Raw genomic sequence first — 17,001 nt, 5'->3', positions numbered from 1 at the left:
ATTGTGATTGCCGCTGCATTGTGGTAAACCTCTCCTCATCATCTACAGCACCAAGAACTGGCATTCCGCCGGCATCTCAGCCCCTGATGGCTCTCATTTGAATTTAATCCACATTATACTAATAACTATGACTAATTAATTACCATGTTCTACACGAGTGAACATACCTCACTCAATATTCAAGACATTTCAAAGGAAAACAAAAAAGCTTGCGAGCCGTTTAACATTTCCCATACATATCAGTTTACATAACACTACCCGGGTAAGTGAGTACTGCAGAGGTGAGGGGTCGTGTCAGAGCCCAGTGACCCAGGTCCTGGGCACCTCAGGAGGGAAGACCCAGCATGGCGTCCTGGGGAAGCTCGTATTGCAAACATGTCTAGATGTCACAATCCGTCAGGAAAAGACGGCTTATATCACATCCAATGCTGCGCCCCTGTGACCCCTCAGACAATGTGACAAAGATTTTATCCTCAGTGCAAAAAAACATATCTGATGATTCTCACAGTTAACACTAATCTGCCATGCCATTTGGGCAGCCATAAATCAATTGACATGTCCACACTAGTGCTGGGAAGTATTGTAAAGTTAGCAGTGTTGTGTTGACTCAGCATATCATGGTCTCGACTGACATTTATGAGACTTTGTGGAGATTTCAGGCAACAAGAGCACAGGGCACACTCACATGATGTGCTGCAATGAAAGTGAAGTATCTGCATTATCCTCCTTAAAGATAATAACTTTTAAATTCTTGAAGCGTTACTTAACCTACTGTAATAATTCTCCTGTTGCTTCTAGAATTGTATTTCTCCAGCAAAGAAACATCATTCTTTAATTGGTATGTACGTTCATACTTTAGACTTCTCAAGCGCTCTCTACAGAAGCTGCTGGCACAGATGATGGAGACGCCTCATACTCGTCTTTGGCTACCTTTGGTCTTTATCCCAACAGATGCATGATTCATGACGTTCTGCATGCCGATCAGACTCCAGCATGGATTAAATGAAGGATATTTCATATATCTCCGTGGGTTGTCACAAATCGTAATGCTGATGAGCGTTATTAAACACTGTCGCATTTCCTGGTGCCCATCCTCAGCTCTGTATATAGCCTGAATTATTTCCATCTTTTGCCAAAACAATTTGTCAATTTTACCAGCTCCAGATTTAGACATAATTCATAGGACTTTGTATTACGTCAGCCAGCGTGTCAGAGATTGCTGGAATCCTGATCTGCTTGAGGGAAGCTAGCACAACCTTGACTAGCATGCTTGTCAAAGTGAGCCATCCATGGCCCCCGTCCTGGGCATCATGCCACAGGTCTATTGCTGGAGACATGAACTCTTGGGAATGTCCGGATAAACAGTAGGTCACTGTATGATTACAGCGCATGTACTTCTGAGACAGCGAGACCAACAAGAGGAACCGAAGAAGTTTCCCAGAAGAGCAAAAAAGATAGTCATAGTTTACCGCACTTGTTTTGGACTTAATCACAGCAGAGATTTGATAGTCATAGATATAATTCCGTAAATCTACATGTACTGATCTAACTATAACAAATAAAGTACCATCAGTACATGGAGATTTATGGAATCATATCTATAACTATCACATCTGCTGGGAGTAAGTTCATATACCACTCACATATGAAGTTACATCAAGTAGGCTTTTCTGTTCACAGGTAACACAATCAAAGGTGTAAAGCTCACTCAATTTCAAATGTGTTAAATCCATGCAAAAAACGAGTTGTAAAAAAAATGTGTTGTGTCTAAAAAGGGGACATGTCTGACATAAAGCAAATTATTATTTGAGTTAGTTGGTCCTTGGTCTTGGAATGACCTTCAATCACGCCTCAAACTGAGGGCACTTGTCTCAATAGCATGGTTTAAATTGAAGTTGTCTGAAGTCCTTACCACCAGCTGCTCTTGCAGTAATAAGTAGTGTACCTTTCTTACTGTCCTAATGTGCACAATGTCGTGACTGCTTTTTTGTCTTTTGTTTTCTTAGTTATGTTCTCTGTATTTTATATGTGTCACTCACAAGTTAGACACTTCTATTATTGTTTGTTTGGTGGCTCATCTAAACTCTCCTGTCATTTCAGATCCCGCCTTCCTCCAGGACCTTGTAATCAGCTCACTTCCCTCACCTGGTCTCCCCAGCCCTTCCCCTCACCTGTTACTCATTCCCTCATCACTCCACAGTATTTATACCACCTCACTATCACTTGTCCTTTGCCAGATTGTCTTGTCGTTTCCGCCAAGCTCTCCAGTGAGTGTTGTGCTCTAGCCTAGATTTTTGTCCTGCCCGGTTTTTTATCCCTGCCTGCCTGTTTACGGATCTCGAGTTCCTGCCTGCTCCCTGTCTGGTTTTGGTTGCCTGTCTGACGGATTTCCTGGTTTTGACCCTGCCTGTCCCTGACCTGAATAAACTGAACATTGCTATACACTGGTTGTATCTGAGTCGTGCTATTGGTTTCTGATCTGTACCTGTGATCGTGACAGTACAATCTGGCCAACATGAACCCAGCCGACTCAGCGACAGAACCGCCGACGCACGATATCATGTTACAACGCCACGAGCAGCAGCTTACCTTCATGGCTGAAGCTATGCAGGAAATGGCCGCTCGTCACGAACTGACTTTTGTGAATCTCCGTGATCATCTTCAGAACCTTCCTGCTACGGTCCAAAGTCCGGAACTAACTCCAGCTTCCGCTGTTCGAATCCAGAATCCTCCGGCATCGGATGCACGCCTGCCTCCTCCGGAACGCTACTCTGGAGCCCCAGGTTCGTGCAGACCATTGCTGGTCCAATGTTCCCTCGCCTTCGAGCTTCAGCCTTCCGCCTTCCCAACAGAAAGATCCCGGGTGGCGTATATTGTCTCTTCTCACGGGCAAAGCTAAAGACTGGGGTACCGCCGCATGGGAGAGACAATCCTCTGCCTGCTCGTCTGTAAGCTTATTCTCCGATGAACTGCGTAAAGTCTTTGATCACGCTACACCCGGAAGAGAGGTCGCTCGGGGACTGTTTAACCTGGCGCAAGGAGGGAGATCTGTGTCCGATTACTCCATCGAGTTTCGTACCATAGCCGCCGAGAGTAACAGGAATGCTTCTTCACTTCTCGGTGGCTTCTACAACGGTCTGTCTGATTGCCTTAAAGACGAACTGGCAACTCGGGACCTTCCTGCTGATTTAGATGAGCTGGTGGCCCTCTCCATTCGCATTGACTGCCGTCTGCGGGAGCAGAGGAGAGAGAGGGTTTTCTCCGTCGCCCCTCAGGCTCCGCCTCTCCCGTCAGCGCATGCTACTGAACAGGGGAGAGGAGGATTTTCTAACTCTTCTGAACCAATGCAGCTGGGGCGGACCCGGCTCTCCGAGGCAGAACGACAGCGCCGCCTGCGGGACAACTGCTGTCTTTACTGCGGCCAGGAGGGTCATCTTGCCTTCTCTTGTCCGGTAAAAGGCAGGGCTCACCAGTCATCCAGAGGGCGCTGGTGAGCCGAATTATGAATTTAGAAATGCCCTCTCGACCCATGCTCAGCTGAGCTGCTCGGGGAAAATGCACACTGTGGCAGTTCTTATTGACTCTGGTGCTGATGCCAGTCTTTTGGACATAACACTTTCATATGGGACTTGGTCGGGAGGTTTTGGAGAAGCCCATCAATGCTACAGCTCTAGATGGTCGTCTTCTCTGCAGAGTGACACACCGTTCAACTCCAGTTCAAATGAGCATGTCCGGTAATCACAGCGAAACACTCTCTTTTCACCTTATCCATGCACCACATCAGCCTGTCATTTTGGGGTTTCCTTGGTTAAGGAGGCATAATCCTCATATAGATTGGGCTTCAGGGACTATTAGAGAGTGGAGTGCTCATTGTCATGCTGTCTGCTTAAGATCTAGTTCCTCAATTGATTCCAGTCAGCCGATTATCTCTGAGTGTCAAGACCTTTCCGGTGTTCCCAAGGATTACTGGGACCTTAAAGAGGCCTTTAACAAGGTTCGGACCACCTCACTCCCGCCTCATCATGCTAATGACTGTCTTATTGACCTGTTACCTGGTACTTCTCCTCCTAGAGGTCGACTTTTTTCTTTATCGGCTCCTGAAACTAAGTCGATGGAGAGGTATATCAATGACTCTTTGGATGCAGGGCTTATCCGGCCTTCATCATCTCCTGCTGGTGCAGGTTTTTTCTTCGTGGGTAAGAAGGATAAGACTCTGCGCCCATGTATTGACTACAGAGGACTCAATAACATCACTGTCAAGAACAGGTACCCCCTTCCACTTGTTTCCTCTGCATTTGAACTGTTACAAGGCGCTACTATTTTTACCAAGCTGGACCTTACGTAACGCGTACCGTTTGGTGAGAATCAGGGAGGGGGACGAGTGGAAGATGGGATTTAACACTCCTAGTGGACATTATGAGTATTTATTCATGCCTTTTGGACTCACCAATGCACCTGCAGTCTTCCAGGGGTTGGTGAATGATGTTCTGCGGGATCTACTCAATATCTGTGTTTTTGTATACCTGGATGACATTTTGATTTTTTCCAAGTCAAAACAGGAGCATGTGGTCCATGTTCGCCTAGTCCTCCAGAGGCTCTTGGAGAACCACCTCTTTGTCAAGGCCGAGAAGTGTGTGTGTGTTCCACACCACAGAAGTCCCTTTCCTGGGATTTGTGGTCTCCACCGGAAACATCAAGATGGATCCTGACAAGACCAAGGCAGTGACTGACTGGCCACGCCCTTCAACACGCAAGGAGCTCCAACGCTTTCTGGGTTTTGCCAACTTCTACCGGAGGTTCATTCAAAACTACAGTTTGGTGGCAGCCCCTCTCACAGCTCTCACCTCTCAGAACATTCCCTTCCGGTGGTCCGTGGTGGCCGAAGGGGCTTTTGGTGAGTTAAAGTCACGCTTCACCTCTGCTCCTATTTTGATTTTTCCAGATTCTACTCGGCAGTTTACTGTAGAGGTAGATGCGTCGGACACTGGAGTTGGGGCAGTTCTTTCTCAACGGTCGGCCGAGGATCAGAAAATGCACCCGTGTGCCTTCTTCTCTCGGAAGCTGTCCCCAGCAGAAAGAAATTATGACATTGGAAATCGAGAACTGTTGGCAGTGAAACTTTCCCTGGAAGAATGGAGACACTGGTTGTAGGGAGCAGAGCAGCCTTTTGTGGTCTGGACTGACCACAAAAATGTGGAGTACATCCGTTCAGCTAAGCGGCTGAACTCTCGTCAAGCCAGGTGGGCTCTGTTTTTCACATGCTTTGATTTTTTTTCTTTCATACAGACCTGGTTCTAAGAACATCAAACCTGACGCCCTGTCTCGCCAGTTCCAGCCAGAGAGCTCTCCATCTCATACTGAGAATATCATCGCTTCTATATGTGTCATTGGTCTGGTGACCTGGGAGGTGGAGGATAAGGTCAAGCGCTCTCATGCTGAACACCCAGCCCCAAGTGCCTGTCCTGTTAACCGTCTGTTTGTTCCTGCCACTCTCCGTACCCAGGTTCTCCAGTGGGGTCATAACTCTCGCCTGGCCTGTCACTCAGGAGTGAGACGGTCCCTAGCCCTGATTCGACAGCGATTTTGGTGGTCTTCCATGGAGAAGGGTACCAAGGAATTCATTGCTGCTTGCCTAGTCTGCTCCCAAAATAAGACCTCACGCCAAGCTCCCTCCGGTCTTCTTCATCCCTTGCCTATCCCTCATTGTCCCTGGTCCCACATCTCCTTGGATTTTGTCACTGGACTACCACCCTCAGACGGTAACACAGTCATAATCACAGTCATAGACCGGTTTTCCAAGTCTGCCCTGCTTATTCCATTAACCAAATTACCTAATGCCAAGGAAACGGCTGAAATCATGCTACAACATGTGTTCAGGCTGCATGGTCTCCCCAGTGACGTTGTGTCTGATCGGGGACCACAATTTACTTCTCGTTTCTGGTCCGAGTTTTGCAGGCTGCTGGGAGCCAGTGTCAGTCTCTCGTCCTGATTTCATCCCCAGTCCAATGGTCAAGCAGAGCGAATGAACCAGGAGATGGAGTCTAGCCTCCTCCACTCCATCCTCCTGGTCGAGGCAGCTTCTATGGGTTGAGTATGCCCACAACACCCTTCCTAGTTCTGCTACTGGTCTTTCTCCATTCCAATGCTCCCACGGATACCAGCCACCCCTTTTCCCTGCACAGGAACGTGAGGCCAGCGTCCCATCTGCACAGGCGTTTGTAAGCCGATGTCGGCGCATGTGGTTAAAGGCCCGTTCCGCGCTCCTGCGCTCTTCCGACCGTTATCAACGGACCGCCAATCGCCGTCGCAAGCCAGCTCCACAGTACTCCCCAGGGCAACGTGTCTGGCTCTCCACACGGGATCTCCCTCTCAGAGTTGAGTCAAAGAAGTTGTCTTCCCGTTTTGTAGGGCCATTTCCCATATCTAGGGTCATCAATCCTGCAGCTGTCTGCCTGCGTCTGCCCCCTTCTATGAGGATTCATCCTACCTTCCATGTGTCCAAGATCAAACCAGTTAATGTGAGCCCTCTTCAGCCCCCCTCTAGACCCCCACCACCACCCCGGACTATCGACGGGGAGACTGTTTACACTGTCCGTCGCCTCATCAAGTCCCGGCGACGTGGTAGAGGGTTGCAGTACCTGGTACACTGGGAGGGTTATGGTCCTCAAGAGCGTTCATGGGTGCCCGCTCGCAGTATCTTTGACCCATCGCTCATTACTGACTTTCACCAGGCTCATCCCGATCAACCACGTGGGACGTCAGGAGCCGTCCATAGAGGGGGGGTTCTGTCACAAGTTAGACACTTCTATTATTGTTTGTTTGGTGGCTCATCTAAACTCTCCTGTCATTTCAGATCCCGCCTTCCTCCAGGCCCTTGTAATCAGCTCACTTCCCTCACCTGGTCTCCCCAGCCCTTCCCCTCACCTGTTACTCATTCCCTCATCACTCCACAGTATTTATACCACCTCACTATCACTTGTCCTTTGTCAGATTGTCTTGTCATTTTTGTCCTGCCACGTTTTTGATCCCTGCCTGCCTGTTTACGGATCTCGAGTTCCTGCCTGCTCCCTGTCTGGTTTTGGTTGCCTGCTGACGGATTTCCTGGTTTTGACCCTGCCTATCCCTGACCCTTTTAAATCAGAATCGGTTTTATTACCAAGGTTTACACATACGAGGAATTTCCTTTGTTATATGTGGTACATACAAAGACACATAAAGAAGAATACAGCATGAATAAATACTGTATTGGTTTCATATGAACCTCTGTTGTTGGTGATACAAATGTAAAATACATCACTTCCTGTAAACTGAGGAAGATTCACAGAGAAAACACCACCAAAATGTACCAATTTGTGTGAGTTGAATAAGGTTAACTGTACTTCAGTGATCGACTCTACACAAAGAATATTGCTGGTCAGTTTTCCCGTGGGAACAAGATATTTAGATGTAGATGACGTAAATTATGATATCAGGTCAGGCTAAAAGTTAGTTTAACTCTCAGGAAAGTGTTTGGATAGCTAAGACTCTTTATATACAAACAGAGCAGAGCAGAGAGGACTTGGCTTTTTAAACTGCAAAACAACCTGATACACAAAAGGTGGAAAAGAAAAGCTATTCGATATTTGTAATACCTGCCTGCACAGCAGGTGGGTTTTTTCCCCAAGGATTTGTGGTGGTTGTGCTGGTTTGTTTCTGTGATAGTCAAACCAGAGGTGTGAGGTGTGACGGAGGCTGCGGGGCACACATGAGAGTCGGTTTGGACCCACTTGGTATGCTGCGGACTCTCAAGGGGCAGAGAGAAAAGGACGGGGGGCCTCTGTCCCTGCTAATCTAGTTGGCAGATGACTGACGTCTCCCTGTCCATCAAAGTGTGACCTGGGGCATACTTTTAATGAGATCCATTCCACATGACAGGCGCCACCTCTCCCTGGGCTGTCTGTCTGATCGCCTCCTCTGCTCCAATCGCACTGCTGACTACGTGTTGCTGCTTTAGGTACTGTGTGTGTGTGTGTGTGTGTGTGTGTGTGTGTGTGTGTGTGTGTGTGTGTGTGTGTGTGTGTGTGTGTGTGTGTGTGTGTGTGTGTGTGTGTGTGTGTGTGTGTGTGTGTGTGTGTGTGTGTGTGTGTGTGTGTGTGTGTGTGTGTGTGTGTGTGTTAAAATGTCTCAAAAAAGGAAGTGATGTTGAGACCTCCAACAAAAACTCAATGAACATGTCAAATTCAACTTCGGCCTGTCAGCTTCTCCTGTCAGTCCCCAGACTTCCTTTGAGTTTAAACTTGTTTTCAGTAACAGCTCATTTTCCTCAGCTTTGTGTAACAGCACATTCCACATTTCCTTACAGCCAGTGCAAAACTCACTCACGGGCCATTTCTCAATGTCGAGTATATCTGCTGCAGAGCCACTATTTCAAGTATACTACGTCATCGAGTGGCGCCGAATGCTGGGCATTTAGGCCTAACATGTGGTGCTACTCGATGACGTAGTATACTTGAAATAGTGGCTCTGCAGCAGGTTTACTCGACATTGAGAAACGGCCACAGAGATGCAGTCACAGTTTACATTGTGTAACAGCAAGAAATGTGCCCCACGTTTGTGGAGGCGAGGGTTTTTATTCAACTGTTGAATCTGTCAACCTCACTTTAGTGTGCGTGTGCTAATGTGGAATCTATGTGCACAGGGAAACATCCATCATACACCCAGAAGAAAGACTGCGGGAGCATCTAGAAGTGTTGGCTGAACAGACTTGGCCTTTTGGTTAGTATCAGAAACACATCTTGCTGGGAGGCTGTGCAACCTCTGCCATACCTCTCCTTTTTTGAAATACTAAAATGTAGAAAGACTGAGACAGAAACAATGAAATACTACATATAAGCTTACAGACAAGATCCTGGCTCCAACAGAATTGCCTGATTTAAGTCATTATTGCACAACTTGAACGCTGGTATCCATGTGGTCTTACACAATAAAAGTGCCTGCTCTGTGTGAGTTACAAACTGGAGGAACCACCATTCTTAAAATGTAAAATGCATGCAAACTCCACAAGTCTCAGCCCACTTTATTCCAGCGGACAACAGCAGCAGGTCTGAAAACACAGAGGCAAATTATCTCTCTGTCAACTTCACACAGAGAACAATATGGGGTTAGCTTACTTGCTGGCTAGTTCAACTGAGGGATATCCAGAATTAGGAGCCAGATGTGCCATTTAGTGGCAGCTGTTTGAGGCAAGACACTGTCCCCAGTGATTGGCCATTAAACTGTCAACATCTGGTGTAATGTCAGTGAAGCATGTGGTATGATATTTTAAAAGTTTTTGCAATTTTCACTTCAGTTTCACTGTAAACCAAATGGACACAACTGACCACTCTATTAACCGCTTGTGAGATGTTTTCAGTTTTGCTGCCAAATACAAATGAACCACAGCTAACATAAAAACAAAGCCATAACTTGAATTTGAATGACAATACAATAATCATGGGAACAGATTTTTTTGCAAAATGTGTTAGACCGACTGGAAACCTGAGTGTTGGGGGGAGGGAGTGCTGATGGGAAAGCAGACGGCGATAAGACTGAAGGACTTTCTTCTGGGATTGACTGGGGAGCCATCGACAGTTGTGACATCCCCCCCTACAACGTTTTCACAGATAATTTAATTGTGAACTAAGCCAGAGAGAAAGACATAGATGGGAATATGCGCTTGATGTGCCATACTGTCTCCAGACAACTTACTACGGGATCTTTTTCACAACTGCTGCTGGAAAGTCTGGGAACAGATGTCCAGGGAGATTTGCTCTCTTTTCTTTTAGTCCTGTTAGATTTTTTTATTTCCATAGAAAGTATTTTTCTCATCATTCCAAGTCACTGTATCTGTTTCAACTGAACAATGCTACAGTCATGAATGCTTTTATCTTGTCCAATCTGTCACTTCTGCCAGCTCTTCATCTGCATTACTTTAGAATCAAGATGGTTTTCATTAACTTTAATTTAATTTAGGTGTGTTCTGGCAACAATCTAAGTAGAGAAGGGAATCTGAGAGAGAACTGAAAGAAATGTGGTAACAGACTGTAGTAATTATCAACAACATTATGCTTTGTTTGTTTGTTGTTGTTTGTTATTGTTGTTTTTGGGTAGGGCGATCTTTTTCTTCCTTTGTTTTTCATTAACATAGACACACACAAAATCTCCCCCTTCACAAACACACACACACACACACACAAAAAAAAGTGTTTGGTCTACATCCCTCCTATGTCATTTTAAATTCTCTAGCCACCTGTTTCACGCACTTCAGAGCGAGTGATGACAGGAGGATGAGATGGGGAGAGGGGGAGGAGGAGCGAGGGGAAGGGTGAAGGACGAAGGACAAGGGACTCGGGCATAGTCCAGCTAGAGTTGTCGCAGAGGGAGGGTAAGTTAAAGACAGGCATCGTAAATATATATTTTAAACAGTGCATACTAAAGCTTTCAACCCACACAGAGCACACAGAATCCTTATCTGTAGTTTACAAACCAGAGTGAGACCCTGCAGCCGCTCTGTGAGGCGCAGCAAAGCTTTAAGCTAACCACTGATATCAGTACGCTAACATGCTGACAGTGACAATGTTAACATGCTGATGCAAGTCTAATGTTTACCATGTTAATCTTAGTTTGACCATATTATGACGAAAACATAAAAATACAGAGTTCAACAAAGTTATGATAATTTATTCTGAGCAAAACATGAATGAGTTTACCAAAATCCATGGTAATCCATCAGTAAACCTATAGATCAAATTGAGATATTTCACTCCTACAAATGTAACCCTTCAGTATCGCTTAAGGAAAAGTCAAAGAACAACAACAATATTAGGATTTCCCCCTGGGAAATGTGATTATCCATCCATTCAACTCAATCAAACCAATGTGGAACAACTGACAGACTCAAAACCTGTCGCTATATTCAACATTTATTTCCATGCAATTCATAAGAAAAAGAGGAAGGGGAAAGAAAAGGAAGAAGAACAATAGGGAATAAGATGGCTTTGTAGCAAACAGCAAATATCTGTCTTGTTAGCCAACACTTCTCAGTAGCTTAAATAAAAAGTCAAATGAGCAAGAAACTATTAAGAATGTTTTCACTCCCTTTAAAGAACCAACCAAGCCAAAACACAAAAGTCCCATGTATTCCCCTATCAGACCACAGAATACATTAAATTGAGTTCCACTACAAAAGCTAACCACTTTTGAGTGCAGCGTAGAACAAAAAGCACAGTCATTTCCTCTTGATGTCTGCAGTCTCTCCTTCTAGCCAGAGACCTGCGGCTGGATGCCGATGAAGAAGGACACTGACAGCCCGGACCCTCAGGAGGCCCACGCCAACACACTGCATGGGAAAGCTATTACACAAACCCCCTCAACCAACCACAGGTAGCATGGCTGGGGCACCTTCAACCATAATGTCATGCTAAATATAAAACCATTGTTATTGTTTGCAGTATGTTTTATTGTGAATAGCAAAAAGACAAGGGGGGAAACAACTGATGTAAAGTAATAAATGCTGTTCTCTGGTTGATAATGGTGGTGAGAATCCCCCAGCCAAGCAGGGGATAGGATCAGACCCTGTGGAGCCTGTTAAGAAACAGCTTTAATTCATACCAAATCATCCCACCACAGCTGCCCTCCTCCCTCTGTTTCCCAGGCAGGAGACACGTGAGCCAGATACAATGAGACAAACTTGTGTCATTTTTCAAAAAAGAGGCAGCTGTCCCATTTTTAGCCTCGCAAAGCTCCAGCTGAGTCACTGTCAGCTTCTGTGACAAGAGACCGAGAGATAAATACGAACAGAAACATTACAATCAAGCAGAACACTGGGAGATCTGGATGAGAAGAATATGCATGAAGAAAAGAGTGTCATTAATCTTAAGAGTGCAGATCAAAATGCATGTCATGTGTGAGTAATCAGGGGAAGAACAGTATATTCGCTAAATAGCATGTTGGGCTGATTACATATTCACCAGCAAACAATACAATTGTTTGCTCCAGCAACAAGAGAGTAAACTCATTGTCTATGAGTTTTGCATCAATTAACTTTGTATTATTTTGCTACCGAGCTATATATATGAAACAGTTCCTAAATCCCTATTAAATCACTGTTCATAACTCAAATGTGATGTGGTATTTTTAGAGCTTGTCCACTGGTCTTCCCTTAAAAAACATTTCTTGTTTGTATAAAATAGATATTTAAAGTTAGTCACACCGACAGTTATAGTATATATAAGGTGTAAAAACAAAATAAAACAGGCAACACTATAAGATGATAAACAGCCAAAGTTTTCAGGGCCTGATTCAAGTTTTCTCCTGTCTGCCAGCTTTGTGAGGGAGGTATGACTGCAAAGTGTGGCGTTATCTTTTCCCATTTAAATGCTAATGAGCATGCTGCCTTACTAGTCAAAGCGCAGCAGAAACTGTGTGAAGGTTTAATATCTTATCACACCAAAAGGTAACAGCTCTCCCGGTGAGGGGGAGATGAGTACATGTTCCCTCATTAAATTCTACACAAACGATGTGTCCCTCGGAGTGCACTGAGGGCCATTCTGTGTGTCACGGCATCCTTAGCTGTGTGTGTGTGTGTGTGTGTGTGTGTGTGTGTGTGTGTGTGTGTGTGTGTGTGTGTGTGTGTGTGTGTGTGTGTGTGTGTGTGTGTGTGTGTGTGTGTGTGTGTGTGTGTGTGTTGGTTATGTGCACGGTCAGTTGTGTGCACTCACATCTGCCCGTGTAATTAAGATGTGTGTGTACATGCAGATGTGCACTTGTTTATTCACCTCATCAGTAATGAACAGCTGTCAATTGCCTCCCCATCATGTGGTGGAGCCAGCAGAGGTTAGGGTTGTCACAGTCTGTTAATAATTACTTTCCGTGGCTGGTGGAGTCATTGATGGCAAAAGGTTGGAGGAAAATGCAATGAATGTAATGAAACTCACATGAGAGAGTGACCTCTGCTCTTATACTGCCTGGATTTGTATTCCCCACCGGCACCTGCTTCCATTCAACCCACCAGCGTCTTCTACAGTAACTACAAATAAGTGCATTATTTCCAAAGTGATGCTTATGAGACCTCCTCAGAGAACTTGGCTAGAATGAAAACAATAATATATGCAGCATTGCCTTTACTGTATATCCTCTAAGAAAATGACAATATTTTAAATAAATCAACTCAAACAGTTTTGTTAAAACTGACAGATTCAGTCTGGATGATAAAAGTGAAGCATTCAAAGATAAGTGATGTAATATCTGTAAAGATCATAAGACTTCTGAAGAGAAAGAACAATAGTGTCCCATCAGCAGTGTTAAAACCCAGATTTGTAAACCTGGCATGTTCTCAGCAGAACAAAAACCCCTCAACGTCATTTTCGCAGAACTTCTCTGAATGTGGTCTGGCACCTAAAGATGATATATGGATTCAACTTTATCCTTCACATTGTATCCCACAGATAGCTGCTAGAGAAAGCAAGCCTAGAGGAAAAACTGGAAAGCATGAGGGACTTTTATGAAGGCAGGCACTCCTCAAAGCCAGGATTCAATAATTGCTTTCCTCTTGTCTCACGCAAGTGACAGATGGTGAGGCCACCAGAGGCCTGAAGATGGGAATAATATTGTTGATTAAAAAGAAATATAGGAAACAACATGCAGCTGTTGGCTACAAGAAGGAAGAGGGAAGACAAAAAAAGAGAGAAATAGGAATAGTTAGAGCTGGGAAACAAAAATAATATTGGTAATGAAACAATTAAACTTGGCTGCTCCACACACATTTTGATTGAGGATTATTTTAAGTGCTGATAGTGGAAGTTTGGGGAAAGAGTTTTTATTGTTTGACTGATTTATTGTTGTTGAGTCCTTGGGAGTTGTGTCGCGGATATTTATGAAAGTTGTTATTTATTTGGCTTCTTTACAGTCAGACCACACTTCAAACACAAACGCCCACCTGCGTAAGTTAGGCATTTTTTATTGTCTGATATTCAGATGGACTGAAACATATCAATGTCTTCCATCCTGTGTGCGTGAGCTCGTCAGCGTGAGGGTAATTGTTTCCAAGAGCCTTTTACTGGTATCAAGGGAAATTTAACACTTTTAATAGCAAATGCTGATGCTGAGCTCTCTTCATGTCTCTGCTATGAGCATCAAAGACCGGAGTCATGCTGCAAAGCATATTTTGCATAAACTAATGAAATGATTGTCTTCAAGACATCTTTCAAAGGACAGAAAACTCAAAGTCACAGCCAGGGATCCGGCAATGTTTTGTCCCCCTATAGCATGAACATGCCTTTTTGTTATAATTATCTAATGTATTCTCCTCAACTCAAAGGCTGATAAATGAAACATATTCATATTTTTGACTAAATAAAGTCATTCACCATAGCTTTTTCCATATCGCGTTCACAAGTACGTTTCAGTGAAATTGCCACCCAGTCAGTTTTGCAGTTGTGCAGGTTTTATGGTTTGTCACTGTAACATTATCCTTCACACACACACAAAGGAAACAGTATATCAGCTTCACAGCCATTATTCAATGAAAGAAAGTCATTGTATCCTCCAAATTCCTTTCTGATTTTAGATGTTTCTGCAACAATAAGGTCTCAAAGACATGCATGAGACCTACGGTACTGTATTTATCATATATGGAATAATAAGCATGCATATTGGGCATCAGCTGCGTTGTGCATTGACTGAATAAGAAGCAAAATAAGCCAGTGTGATCAGGCGAGGGATCGAGTGTGATTAAAAGATTTAAGGCTCCATTTGCCCATGAATATCTGATGCCTATCGGTGGCGAGAGCTAGTGATCCTCTGTCAGGTCGTCGAGGTGTCAGAATAAATCTACCTTATCTGCGTTTGGCCACTTTTCAAATGTTTCTTATGTGAGACGTGCAGCCACATTTCTGTGGTACCAAAAAGTCCCACAGCAGTTGTTTGCATCATATGAAAATGTTTCTTCTCATCTGAAATCATGGTTGGCTTAGTTATTCTTTATTCTCCTCTTGAGAAAAAAGTGATTCATGCCTTATTCAAAAAGCAAACACTTTTCCATACTGTGCGACTGCCAATACCAGCAGATACTGAACAATTGTTTGGCTCAAATCTGGCATCAGAACGCTTCTCAGCACAACTCGATGTTGGCACCAGTCAGCAAATAAAAATCAGTAGCTGGCAGTCAGGATAATGAAGTTGTAGAATAACCTCCTTCTTATTTTCATACTCCAGCTTCCTCTTGACATGTAAAACAATAGCTCTGCATTTTGAAAAAGCATCAGCCATAGTATTAAAAAAGCTGAGTTGAGTATTTAAGACCCTTTGCAGGAAGTTTGGACACAAATGTTGAATAACTGTGAATTTGTCACAGAAAAATATTGTCTTCTCTCAGACATATTGTGTTTGCCATGTCTTGTACAGTGCGTATGTGTATTTTACACTGTTTATTCAGCTATAAAGTCATTATGGAGATATTTTAACCTTTCACTGTTTGAGAACTATACAAAAACATTGCCGTTGCTTATTTTAACACAATCTATCTTTATCTTAATCTTGATCTTAATATGTCTACCTTTAGGTAACAGAGATATTTGCTAATAGCAATGAAAATAAACTGCATATTCTGCAAAAAGGCTTTGGGTTTCATTTAAGTATGTAATTTCGTCACTATGAATCAAATTCAAATGTACAGCGACATTCAGCTGGAAAACTATAATGCAAGAGTCATTAAAAACCAATTGTGTCCCCACAGTGAATAGGAAAAAGAAAAGAAAAACAAATTATGTATAAATGGGAGATGCGATATGATAATTATTAGTCAGTGGGTAACACTAAGACACTTAATATCAGTTGCAAAACACCCTTTAAAGTAATTAAACTAAGATTTCAAAACCAGATGTTTAAAGGGAATATATTTGAGTTTTGATAGCAGAACATTTTGGACGTCTTCCCCTAATGAAGTGAATATGACATATTTCACATCTCTAAGCTGCCTATTACCCTAATATATTCATCATTTCAGTTTAGAGTTTACCTCTGGAGTCTCTCTGGAGTCAGAATATGCACAGCTGACCCGTTTGTTTTGTGCTAGATTTCGGGGCGGGACGGAGCGCTGGGATGCTAAGGTAGGTTCCCTCCCCCATGGGTGTGTCCAGCGCCGGGAGACCTCGGCGGATCCACCTGCAGAGACCGCTTTCCTGCTCCACTCACTTGAGCGTGGCTGTGCATGGAAGACGGTTCTCTGCCACTCTTCTCCAGGAACAACTCTTTGTTTCTCACCTCATTCAGTGGAAAATACAGAATCTGTTGATGCGATTTAGAGATCACTTCAAGTTAAGGCGGCTGCGTCAAGTTCATTTAAATCCCAGCTTTGTTTGGCTCTGTGGATAATCGTGCAGGATCTGCGGCGGATACACTGATACTCACTGCGTGCGGACAGAGGAGCTCAAAGGATCCGGGGTGGATGGTTTTAAATGTTGGCCAGCTTTATCCCAATAGTCACTGGACGGAACTAGAAGGTTGGTTCAAATATAAGTACTGTTTTGATGTCAGATTAATTTTTCTATGGAGACAGATGTGCTCATAAATCAGGGAGACACATTTCGTGCAATACAAATGATGCAGGCTGCTTGTGCAAGATTAGGGCTCTAATAATTTAAATTATTTGTTTTCTTTTTAATTCTGTGATATAATGTTGTCCTGAATATTTGGAACGATATATTTCCAATCATCAAAGTTAAGTTCGCATGTCATTTTGTTTTAAGCGTGCTTTTTTGGCGCCTGGGAGGTAGTTTTAAATGACCGATAGGCCTACTACAAATTCAAAAGCTGCAAGAGTAAAGACCACTATGTGTGTGTGTGTGCGTGTGTTCAGTGGACAATGTGAGTTAAGAGGGCATTGAAAGTTGTTTCTGCATGTGATGCTGTATCTTCATAATCTGCTATCCGCCATAATTGAATGCATGTCACTTGTCCTCAACGCTACTTTTGACAATCTTAAAA

At 43.9% G+C, this 17,001-nt stretch overlaps 1 protein-coding gene across 2 annotated transcripts in view; it reads left to right on the top strand.

The window, feature by feature from the left end:
• Positions 1-16,174: 16,174 nt before the first annotated feature.
• sema3fa (sema domain, immunoglobulin domain (Ig), short basic domain, secreted, (semaphorin) 3Fa) overlaps positions 16,175-17,001 on the top strand; it is a 51,263-nt gene continuing 50,436 nt past the window's right edge. For both annotated transcript variants that reach the window (XM_034083612.1, XM_034083610.1), the window contains exon 1: positions 16,175-16,517. The gene's annotated coding sequence lies outside the window, so the exon portion shown is untranslated. The remainder of the gene's footprint in view (positions 16,518-17,001) is intronic.

This window comes from Pseudochaenichthys georgianus, chromosome 5, assembly GCF_902827115.2.
Source record: "Pseudochaenichthys georgianus chromosome 5, fPseGeo1.2, whole genome shotgun sequence".
NCBI classification, from domain to species: Eukaryota; Metazoa; Chordata; class Actinopteri; order Perciformes; family Channichthyidae; genus Pseudochaenichthys; species Pseudochaenichthys georgianus.
The sequence above is the reverse complement of the archived record's forward strand: the minus strand, read 5'-3'. Positions and strand labels throughout refer to the sequence as shown.